The sequence below is a fragment of the Setaria viridis genome, chromosome 5, assembly GCF_005286985.2.
Source record: "Setaria viridis chromosome 5, Setaria_viridis_v4.0, whole genome shotgun sequence".
In the NCBI taxonomy this organism is placed as follows: domain Eukaryota; kingdom Viridiplantae; phylum Streptophyta; class Magnoliopsida; order Poales; family Poaceae; genus Setaria; species Setaria viridis.
Genome location: NC_048267.2, coordinates 5,364,394 through 5,376,645, shown reverse-complemented (window position 1 = coordinate 5,376,645; position 12,252 = coordinate 5,364,394).

Below are 12,252 nucleotides of genomic sequence, written 5' to 3'. Positions count from 1 at the left end.
CCTCCTCACACGTCTGGAGAAGGCGGGGAACCCGTCAGTACCATCTCCTAGGCATTTGACTTCTTGATCGCGCTCGCGGCACCGTTCATCGATGATGGTACGGGCGTCGCGGCTGGCAATGATCTTGTTGTAGAGGTCTCCTACTGGGCGTTTAGGCTTTGGGTTAGCCCCATGGTGGCCACGACATCCCGAGGGTTCTGCCCGACTACCTTCAGCTCCAGCTTGGCTTCGTCTGGTGCCTCCGAGTTGACTCAGTCTCAACAGAGTGCCTCTTTGGCTACTACCATGTTGACTTCGCTGGGATGCGGAGTATTGGACTGGCTGTATCGGATTCTGCTGATCGAGTTGTTCATACGCGAGTTCAACCAACTGTCTAGTGTACTTGTTCTGGGGCATCGTGCGGGTGATGAGATCAATAGACATGACGGTAGCCATGGGAGTATGATGGTGACGCGTTTGAACTGCTTCAAAGGCATTATCCAAGTTATGGATTGGTAGGTCCGCTGCAAGGCAGCGGGGGCGCTCTGCTCTTGCGGCGTTTCTTGCTCGTTGTTGAGTTCTTTGAGCTTCGGTCTCTTCTCTGACAATGTTGGCGGTGAGCTCATCCTGCAAGACATCATCTGGGTGACGCTCATGTCGCGAGTTTCTGTCCCGCCGCTCTTCTTCTTCGTCCTCTTCTCCAGCAATGACGGCGAAGAGTTCTTACTCTGGAGAGTAGCTTCCCGAGCTTGAAGTCATGACCTCTATGGTGTCGCCTACCTCGTAGATGGGCGACAGAGAAGCTCCCTCCTGGTACGAGAAAGTGTCGAGGTAGGCGATGAGGCATGAATTTTCGTCCTTGGCAAGAGCGGGTGGCTTCATGTTGGGCCAGTAGAAGAATCTGCCTTGAGGAGTTGATGTGATTACCAGGCCCTGCTGCAGACTTGATAAAGGAGTCTCCTCATCCGGATCCGAGTAGTAGTCGAGGTCCTCGATCATATCCATATCGGATTCTTATCTGGATAGGGCCGCCTGATAAACAGTGGTCACATTGCGGAGTCCAAACAGGAATCGACTCAGATGGTAATCCGACTCACACGATGGCTTATGCACCAGCTCGTGCAAGTCAATCCGACCGGTGGAAGAAGTCGAGCTGTACTCAGACTCGTCCCCCTAGCCTCTGACTAGGTCAAGAAATAAAAATTCACCAAAATTCTTGACGAGATCCTCTAGATCTTGGCGCTGGAGCTTCATGGTTTGCTGCTTCTTCTTCGGGGTCAACGCAATGTAGCGGCAGAAATTTCCAACACCGTCTGCGATGCAAACCTAGGAGCCGAAGAGGAACTGTGGCGGAACACCTCGGATTAACTTAGCTAAAGCACATTTAAGTTGCCTAACACGCGATCATATGCTTTAATCAAGTTGACTCGACGATCCGTCGGATTTCATCCGATAAACCACTATACAAACCGAGTTAGCATAGCTCACACGAAAGTGAGTGGTTCCAGAGAATACAACAGATCTTCCACTTAAACAAGTACATTAAGTTCATCAACACCGGTTCGGAAATACCAAAGTTTTACAGAGTTCAAGCAGCGGAAAAAGATAAAACAGAACTGCGGAAGCTAGCGCTGGGTCGGATGTCCCTGATGAGGCCGATCAAGACATCAATGATCCCTCTCCTCACCGTCCGAGGAGGGATCCCACTCGACCGTCCACCCAGGAGGAAGCTGGGGCGGCCAAGTGCCAACAGCAGCACACTCAGAAGCTTCAACTTCACCTGAAAGAGATGCCACAAGCAAGGCTAAGCTGCTAAGCTCAACAAGACTTAACCGACCGGTGGGAAAAACTACTCCACCAACTTCTAGACATGCAAGGCTCTTTAGCTGAGGGGTTTGTTTTGCTAAAAGCAACTACAGTAGGTCCTTACTTTCAATATTTTAGCTCAGATTCTAAGTTCATTAACCAGGCTATATTGGCAGCTTATGCTAACAATCATAGATTCCAAACAAAAGTATAGAACAAGCCTCAAAGTTCATATCATCATCATGTTCCATCTTTACTCAGTGTAGCATAGCGATCAAGCAGTCTCAAACTGTGAGAGGCAGATGAATTGATTTGAGTTTCTTAACCATGCATGGTGAACCTAATCTCACGACATCCACACACCACAGAGGGTCGCTTCCTGTGTCGGCCATCCCCATCAATTCCCAGGCACGTGTCAGGTCCAAACTTCCCTTAGCATGCAATGCTCCACAGTCCCGACCTCTTGTCGTACTGTGACAGCACTTGCACCCACATGATGCACCATGGGAACCTCGTTCCAGGGACAGCAGGGGTATAAGCCACGCCCTAGTTCAATCAGGTACTAGGCTTCCCCATCCCATACTAGGTATGAGATTAGTACTTTCAAACACTTGATCACGAACACCAACACTTTCCGACCTTAAGCAATTTCATATAGACAGACAGGGCGATCCACCGACCACCAAAAGAGTTCACAAGGCTCTGCTCCGTCCACCGTCCTTATAGTTGTAACCAGAAGGAGAACAAACAACTCCTATAACTCGCGAGTGATAGGAAATCACTCGACTTTTACCGGGTCCTGTTAAGCACTGCAACTACTCGGACTTATCATGCTAGTGTTCAGATCAAGGGAACTAAGTCATGCATTTATGGTTTCAAACAACTCCTGTAACATAAATGCACATACATACAAAGGAAGGCATGCTCAAGTTTAGAAAAGTTGGGTTATGCTTCGGGGCTTGCCTTCGAGTGGGGCGGAAGCAAACTGATCTTCAGTGTGCTCTGCTTCAGCTCCTACGGTCGGCAGCTCAGCTACTACTTCATCTTCTGGCACCGGGTGCAGCTCGTAGGTGCCCTCGGCGAGGTTGAGCTCTACACGAAATGCAAATGCAGGGGTTAAACACTTAGACGGTTATTTCAACAACACTTGCAAGCTTAAGCTTAGAAACTTGTGGCAAAACTACAGGAAAGGTGTGAAATCCTAAGCTTCTGTTGATAGAGAACAAGATAAAGGAGTCGGATCGGGAAAAACTTATGATCTGACCCTCAGACCTAAGGAATAACTGTACCGGGGTCCTTAGACATAACACAGAGAAGTCCCTAAAATTTTACACAGATATCCTTGGTCAACAGAAAAGGATACAGCCGAGCCCTCAGACGAGGCGGACAAGGGTCGGCGAAACAAATAGGGGTCGGGCAAGACGGAAAGGGGTCGGCGGCTTACCCTTGGGCCTACTGGTGAAGTCTTGGGGTCGGGAAGGAACAGACTCAGGCGGAAAGACTTAAGGCGCTAAGGCTTGGGCGGCGGCTGGGACCGGCGGTGCTCCGGCGGCGGCGGTGCTTCTTGTGGACAACAAGTAAGCTCTAGCACAGTGCGGAGGAACAAGCGGCTGGCGGGTTGGGAAAGGTGGGTGTTGAGCAGAGAGGGGAGTTCTTCAAGAGCTTATGCGGCAGCGCTTGAGTGCGAAACAGAGGAAGGTGCGGCAAGGAAACGATGGCGAAGGAAACTCCGGTAGAGGCTCGGGTACTCCCTTTTATAGCTGCGCGGAAGAGAAGGAGTTCGGGCAGCCCGAGGATCAGGTCGAAGAGAATGGAGTGCTCTGCCGGGGCGGCGATTGGTCGATGCCTCCATTGGCCGGCGAAGCGGAGCTTCAGGGATAGGGTCTTCGGTCATTGGGCACTGAAGACAGAGCTTAAGCAGGCATGGTTTTGCCAGAGGGAAAGATTGGCGAGGGTGAGCGCGGGTCTGGTCGCGTCAAGCGGCGGATTGGGTGCGGCGGCTTGGCTAGCGTGCGGCAGGAAGGAAGGAAGGGGCACTGCAGGCGAGGGCGCTGCAGGTGAGGTGACAAGGCGAGCGGCGACGCTAGCAAGCGCCGAACCAGCAGCTTTGCCGGGGCACGCTACTGGCGAGACGGGAAAAGGAGTTGTCACTGCTGGAGCCGTGGTTGGCGAAGGCGGTTTCGTCGCGGGGAGCGCGCGTGGGCAGCACAACTAAGGGGCGACAGAAAAGCCAAAAGGCGTTGAGACGCGAGGCCAGGGATCCAGGTGAGGAGATGTGCGCGGGAGACGAGGCGAACTGACGCGGCAGCAGCTAATCCTTGGTCGCAGCGGCGACAGGGCGCCTGGCGCAGCCGGCGAGGTTGCAGGCGAGATGAGACGAGGTGGAAAAGGGATGCAGGGCGCTTCCGCGCGTGATTGGGAAGGAGGTGCGCTGATCCATCCTGTTGCGGCTAGCGACTGGGCGAGGCGGGGCTCGTCGGGGATACCATGCCACACGGCGACGGGGCTCTGAAGTAGGGCGCACGCTTGCTCTGGCGCGCTTGGCCTAATAGATCCGGGGAATCCTTTCTCTAGGTCCAACTTCCAGTCTCTGGCTCTCCCAAAGCTCCACTTTTGAAGGAACCCTGGTTTCGGGACTTAGAGAGAAACGGCGGTTGGGTTGAGTTTCAGGGGTCGGGGCTGATTGAACTGCAGATTTGGGAACTTGTAAGATTAACTTGGCTGATTAACCTGAGTCGTTACAAGAATGTCGCGCCTGCTTCAAATGCAATGATTGGCTTGATGATGACTTGTACCATCGAGTTCACCAGCGGATTCTCGATGAGAACCCCTACCTGACGCGCTAGCTGTCGGTGTTTAGACCCGGCACCCTATCGAGGGGGGTACCCGAGGGAGTGTTTTGGTTAGTGCAGCTCGTCGAGATCAAGAACTCGAAGGTAAACGCAGACACACGATTTAGACAGGTTCGGACCGCTAAATTGCGTAATACCTTACGTCCTGTGTGTTGGTTGGATTGAATTGCTTTGGAGGGGGTCCCTGCCTTGCGTTATATAGCCGGGCACAGGGTTACAGGTCGGTTGGTTACAAGAATACTAGTTGGATACGGTTAGAGGAGTTATTCTCTTATTACAATGAGTACTTTCCTAATTCCCAACTAGTTCTTGTCCTTCCATGTAGACTACACCGTCCCGCGCCATGGTCTCCATGTAAGATGTGTCTCGATGTCCAGCCCCATATATAGAACTATCCAAACCTCCTGGTGGGCCATAGATGTATGTACGATATCGACCAAATCGAATCGTTGGGCATTATCGGTGGTAGGAAACCGATAAGGGCGATTAATCGTGACTAATCGTGATTAGTCAAACAATTTATAACATTGCCCTAGAGGGCTCAGGCTTCACGTAGCCTAGGGATGGCAATGGGGCCCCAATCCCCAGTGGGGAATTCATCCATTAGGGGATGTAAATAGGGTGATTTTACTCCCCTCGGGGAGCTTAGCAGGTCAAAACTCATCCCTGTCTGGTGAGACGGGGGCGGGGACGTTACCTGGCGGGGGCTCCTATGTAGCTTCCATGTGCTAGCTAAGCAACATGGCTTTAAAGTCCATTAGGACCAACTAATGGACCCAACTAATAGGCCCAAATTCATCAATGAAAAATTACATTCAACATTTTAAGAGAAATAGATCAATATTTAAAAATACTACATTCAACATTTTTGGAATGTATACCATTTTCAATATTTTTCACAACCCGTTTAAACATTTTGAAAAAAGGATTCAACATTTATCCACAAATGCATCAACATTTTAAAAAAAATAGTCGTGGCTTCTTCTCCGGTGCCGACGCCAGCACACGGCAAGCCGGCAGGCTGCGCGCTGGCGTCGGCACCGGCTAGTGCGGTGGAAGGGCGTGCACGGTGGTAGGCCGTGGCCACAGCATGACCAGGGGGTGCCTGTGGCAGGTCGGCGGCCAAGACGCAGCGGCGGCGGCAGGTTTTGGACGCGCGGGCAGCAGGCCAACGCGGAGGTGCCAGGAGTCACGTGTGAAGGCGCTATGGGGCGCGGCGGCGACGCTGGGGTCGCGGGCAGTAGGCCGATAGCCATGGGGCGCGGAGGCGCCGAGAGTCATGGGCGGCGGTGCAATAGGCCCGCCGGTGGAGGTGTCGTGGGGGAGCGACAAGCTCGGGGTCGAGGCGGCGGCCATGGACAGGGGCACGGCTAAGTTAGGGTTGAGGAAGATGGGTGCAACCAAGGGGTGGGATTTCTTTGCACGAATCTCAAACAATGGAAGCCATATAGCTAACGGGCCACCGGAAACCAGATAGGAATAGACTTCCCTGGCTCCCTGTCCCCGATCCCCAGCGGGAGCCTCGAATTCATGTGCTTGTGCATTAGATATAGGCCGAAATCAGCCCAGCAAAGAAAATTTGGTAAAGCCCACAAGTTGATATAAAATTTGGCTAGCGATCTGCTAACCCTAGCTCTCCCCATCCCCTCGTCTCCTCCAGTCACTCAGCGGCCAGCCCGCCACCCTCTTTCCTCACGACGCGAATACGAGTACTTGAGCGCGCGACTGCGACGGCCGTTCATTGATCTCCTCTCTCCTCAAGCCTCAACCCCTCCCCAATCTCCCTGGCGCCGACGCTGGTGTTAAACAATGTAACATGTCATTCAAGTTAGGTGGCCAGCCATAGTTTGTTGTTAGGCTGATGTATATCTTGAATGTTGTTGTATGTAATCTAGAGTGAGTTTAGATTACCAACAAACTCATGGCTGGCCGCCGGCAACAACAACACCCGCAGCAACGGCAACGCCCCTCGCCAGTACAATGGTGGTAGGGGCAATCCTGACAGCAGGCCCAGGTGCTAGCTGTGCCTCAAGAAGGGTCACATGGTGACAGATTGCTGGCATAGGTATGATGGAAATACCTGATGAGAGATATGCAGGGATAGCAACCATATCATATAGGGTGGACACCAACTTGTACAGAAATAGTGGTGCCACTGACCATGTGGCGACCAATCTTGAGAAGCTCACTGTCCATGACCGATACAAGGGGAATGATCATATCCAAACTGTGAGTGGAGCAGGTATGGGAATTTGTCGCATTGGTCATTCAGTTGTTAAAACCCCTAGCCACAATCTTCATCCTTAAAATGTTCTCTATGTTCCTGAAGCCAGTAAAAATCTTGTTTCCATTCATAGATTAGCTACTGATAACTCTTCCTTTCTAGAACTTCACCCTGATTTCTTTTTGATCAAGGATCAGGCCACGAGGAAAAATCTTCTTAGAGGGAGCTGCCATAAAGAATTGTATCCCCTGCTGTCTACACATTCAATAAAGCAAGCCTTTGGAGTTGTTAGGCCATCTGATGAGCAATGGCATAGTTTCCTTGGGCATCCATCTCTCCCAGTTGTGGAGAAAGTTATCAGTAGTTTTAATCTTCCTTGTTCTTTTGATTTGAATAAACAATCAGTGTGTGGTGCTTGTCAAATGGCCAAGAGCCATCAATTACCCTATCCCAAGTCTTCTAGTGTTTCCTCTCATCCTTTGAAACTTGTCTTTTCTGATGTATGGGGCCCTGCACCCAATTCAGTTGGAGGACAAAAATATTCTATTAGTTTTATTGATGATTACAGGAAGTTTATCTGGATCTATCTTTTGAAGTTCAAATCTGATGTGTTCCAAAGAATTCATGAGTTTAAAAATCTGGTCGAAAGATTTTTTGATAGAAAGATCATTGCCATGCAAACTGACTCGGGAAAGGAGTATCAAAAAAATTAAACTTATTTTTTACACAAATTGGCATCACACACCATGTCTCATGTCCTCATGCGCATCAACAAAATGGATCCGCTGAAAGAAAGCATTGCCATATTGTAGAAGTAGCTATTGCTCTTCTAGCCTATGCATCCATGCCGCTCAAATTTTGGGGTGATGCTTTTCTCTCCGCTGTCTATCTAATCAACAGAATTCCTAGTCGAGTTATTCAGCATGAAACACCCCTAGAGCATCTATTCCGTCCGAAACCACATTACACATCTCTACGAGTCTTTGGTTGTGCATGTTGGCACAACCTACGCCCCTACAACTCTCAGAAACTTCAATTTCGATCTACACAATGCACTTTCTTGGGTTACAGCAGCTTGCACAAAGGTTTAAGTGCCTTGATCCTTCATCTGGTCGGGTATATATCTCTAGAGATGTCGTTTTGATGAATCCATATTTCCTTTCTCTAAACTCCACTCCAATACAAGCAGGCGATTACAAACAAAAATTTCTTTTCTAGATCCATCTCTTTTAAATCCAAATACTCTAGGCAATGGTGCCCCGCAACTGAGTAATCATGTGACTAATTTCCCTAATTTATCTGCTAATGATTTTTGTGAAGAAACCGGTGCTTTTCAGGAGCTTCCTACATCAAATACTGAGAATACAGGTCTGGGCACGAAAATCGAAGCAGATCCTCCTGCACTAACATCTTCTTCGGGATATGCTCCCTGCACTAAACCAGGCTCAACAGGCTCTGCTAGGGTGGATCCCCCACTGGTGCACCCGTCGCCAGCTGACACGTGCACCGTGTCCGGAGCTCCGGGGACATCCGGCAGTGCCCCCTTCCACGTCGCCCAGCCTCCACCAGCCATGCGCCCGACGACTGGGGAGCGCGCGGACGATGGCGTCCTTCCCGCCACACATCACACTGCCACCGGCTCCACCCTGCCTGGAGGTGAATCTTCCCCTGCGCTGCCTCCTCGCGAATCTGCCTCGACTCTGGAGCCCGGATCCCCTGTGGTCTCTTCGGCAAGGGGAACACAAGACTGAAGACACGCCTACAAAGTGGTATTCGTAAGGAGAAAACTTACACTGATGGTACCATTAAATACAGCAATAAGTTCAGTTTTCTTACAGCAACTGGTGAGCCATATAATTTAGAAAATGCCTTGCAAGATAATAATTGGAAAAGTGCAATGGATAGTGAATTTATGACCCTGCAAAAGAATGCAACCTGGCACCTTGTTCCACCTCAAAAAGGTAGGAATGTCATAGATTGTAAGTGGGTTTATAAAATCAAGTGAAAACAAGATGCCAGCTTGGATAGATATAAAGCTAGACTGATTGCAAAGGGATTCAAGCAAAGATATGGAATAGATTACGAAGACACCTTTAGTCCTGTAGTAAAGGCAGCTACTATTAGGATTATTCTCTCTATTGCTATTTTCAGGGGTTGGACTCTTCGACAACTAGATGTACAAAATGCCTTCCTTCATGGTGTCCTTGAAGTAGAAGTCTACATGAAGCAGCCACCTAGATATGAGGATAAGACATGTCCAAACTATGTGTGTAAATTAGATAAAGCACTCTACGGACTGAAGCAAGAACCCCGAGAGTGGTACTCTCGCTTGAGTAAGAGACTGTGTGATCTTGGTTTTAAAGGTTCTAAAGCAAAAACCACTTTGTTTTTCTATTATCAAGGGAGTGTTGTGATATTTGTCCTTATTTATGTTGATGACATAATTGTAGTGAGCTCCAAACCGGAAGCTGTCTCGACTCTCTTACTGGATCTTCAGAAGGACTTTGCTCTAAAGGACCTTGGTGATCTACACTATTTTCTTGGTATAGAGGTACACAAGTTACACAATGGAATTCTCTTAACACAAAAATATGTCTTGGATCTCCTAAAGAAGGTAAGGTTGGTATGGGAGACTACAAGCCGGTAAGCACACCGTTGTCTACTAGTGAAAAGCTATCAATACATGAGGGAGTTCCTTTGGGACTAGATGATTCTACTCAGTATAGAAGTGTGGTAGGTGCTCTCCAATATCTGACATTGACCAGGCCTGATATTGCTTTCCCCGTAAACAAGGTGTGCCAATTCCTACATGCTCCAACAATTGTTCACTGGGTGGCTGTAAAAAAGAATATTAAGGTACCTTAAATCCTGTTCCAAGCTCGGTTTAAAGTTGTGTAAGTCTACATCCATGCTGGTAAGTGCATATACAGATGCAGATTGGGTAGGATGCCTAGATGATAGAAGATCAACAGGAGCATTTTCTATTTTCTTGGGAGATAATCTTGTGTCATGGAATGCTAAGAAACAAGCAATTGTGTCCAGGTCAAGTACAGAAGCAGAGTATAAATCCATTGCTAATGCTACTGCTGAAGTTATGTGGGTGCAAACTCTTTTGAAGCAACTGCACATTCAGAGTCCTCCAATGGCACGAATTTGGTGTGATAATATGGGTGCTAAATATCTTAATTCTAATCTTGCCTTCTATGCAAGAATGAAGCACATTGAAGTTGACTATGGCTTTGTCAAGGAATGGGTCGCCAGAAAACTCTTGGAAGTTGACTTTGTTCCGTCAGGTGATCAAGTGGTAGATGGATTTACGAAGACTCTCCCGGTCAGACAATTGGAGAACTTCAAGTACAATCTCAACTTAGGAAAGCTTAGGAAAGCTGTGATTGAGGGGGTTGTTAAACAATGCAACGTGTCACTCAAGTTAGGTGGCCGACCATAGTTTGTTGTTAGCCTGATGTATATCTTGAAGGTTGTTGTATGTAATCTAGGGTTAGTTTAGATTACCAATAAACTCATGGCTGGCCGCCGGCTGATCTTGTACATGCCACGATGATGGTTCTTATCACCTATATAAATAAAGGTGTGGTCCTAAAGGTTCAACCTTCCACAGCCCCTCTGATTTTTACGGCCGGGACATCCTCGTGGCCTCTAATCCGTCCGCTAGGACATCCTTGCGGCTTCTAACCTGTCCGCTTCCTCCGAATCCTACAACACCTCCACCGAGCCAGTGCTGGCAGAAGTGAAGATCTGTCGATCTCCGCGCAGGTCGCAGTTGCATGCTCTCGCCACACAGTGAACCCTTCACCCTTGCACGGTGAATGATTGACATTTATTGCCTTGCCACGGTGAGTCTTAAAGGCAATCAGAGGACAACGTGAAGATTGCAGGGATTTTCTTATTCCTTTTGTTTGCTCCGTGAGAACTGAGAAGGCTAGCAAATTGTATAGATAATAGATGTATATATGGTTGTGCGATTGATCTGTGTTTTGTTTTTCCATAATCCTTGGGATGTTTCTTTCAAAGTTTTCTTTGCATACTAAGATTGAACAGAGAAAGAAATCAATAGCTACGAATATCGGGGATTTTTCAAGGTTGGGATCCCCGTTGGGGGTCTAATCCCCGCTAGGGAACGGGGACGGGGATGTGGGAAAATTGCCCCTGTGTGCAATGTCGGGGATGGGGAGCGAGGTGATTTACACCTATTTGTTGTTTGTTTGAGCTGCAACTTTCCTAAAAGCTAGCTTTTGTCTTTTGCTCTTGGAAGGGTGGCTTTCTGAAAGCTAGATTTTCCCAAAGCTGAGGCGTTTGGCAACCTAGCTTCTCTGAGGATGTATATGCTGAGGAGGTGTACAACAACATGTATTTCCTATGTGTCTGTATTATTTGTAATTTTGTTGTAAACTATTACTAGAGATTTTTTTAGTACAATTCTAATAAATTGCATCGGTCATTATCCATTAATTTTGAAGTACATGTGAAGTCATAAATTATAATTAGGACACATCTTGAGTACATATTACACTAGTCTTGCAATCAAAGCATCGGCAATACTATCACGAAAAGCATTCATGTCACTCTCCTCTTGTCCATTTGCTTGCGGCTGAGAGGATGATGATTCACCAACACTTGGAACAAAGTCTTCATTTTGATCACACATGTCAAAATGCTCATCACTCAAAGCACTCTCTCTAATAAAGTTGTGTAGCGCCATACATGCATTATAATCCTTATTTGCTTTTCCATTGGATAACTAGGCAACTTCAATAGTATTCTCCACTTCATTTTCAGAACACCAAAGGACTGTTCGATCACATTCCGTAGTGATGAGTGCAAGTGATTGAACACTTCTTTTTTACCTCTTGGCCTAGGACCTTGTTGAAACTCAGGTAAATGGTACTTCTCTCCTTTGTATGGTGAAAGGAAACCCTTCTGGTTAGGATAGCCCGAGTCAATAAGGTAGTACTTTCCTATATATCGCACATGTGTTAGCAATAATATATGGTCACTCTGCATGTGTTCCTGCACAAACAACAGAAGAGCACAAACAGATTGGTCACTTGCACATATACACTTCAAAGAATTACAAAAAATATACACAAGATAGATTGCTAACCGTTGTGTTTGCCTCCCTCCATTGGACACTTGTTGTCACTATCCCCAACTCTGGATTCCTCCTGAGCCTAGAATTGATCCCACTACTGGGGAAAGCCCCATCAGTACCGGTTGGGAACCCCCTTTAGTACCGGTTGCGCAACCGATATTGCTAGTTCAGTACTAAAGGGGAGCTTTTAGTACCGGTTGAAATAACCGGTACTAAAAGGGTATTAAAAAATAAAAAATAAAAACAAATCCCACCCCGCCCGAGCCGCAACCCCCCCCCCT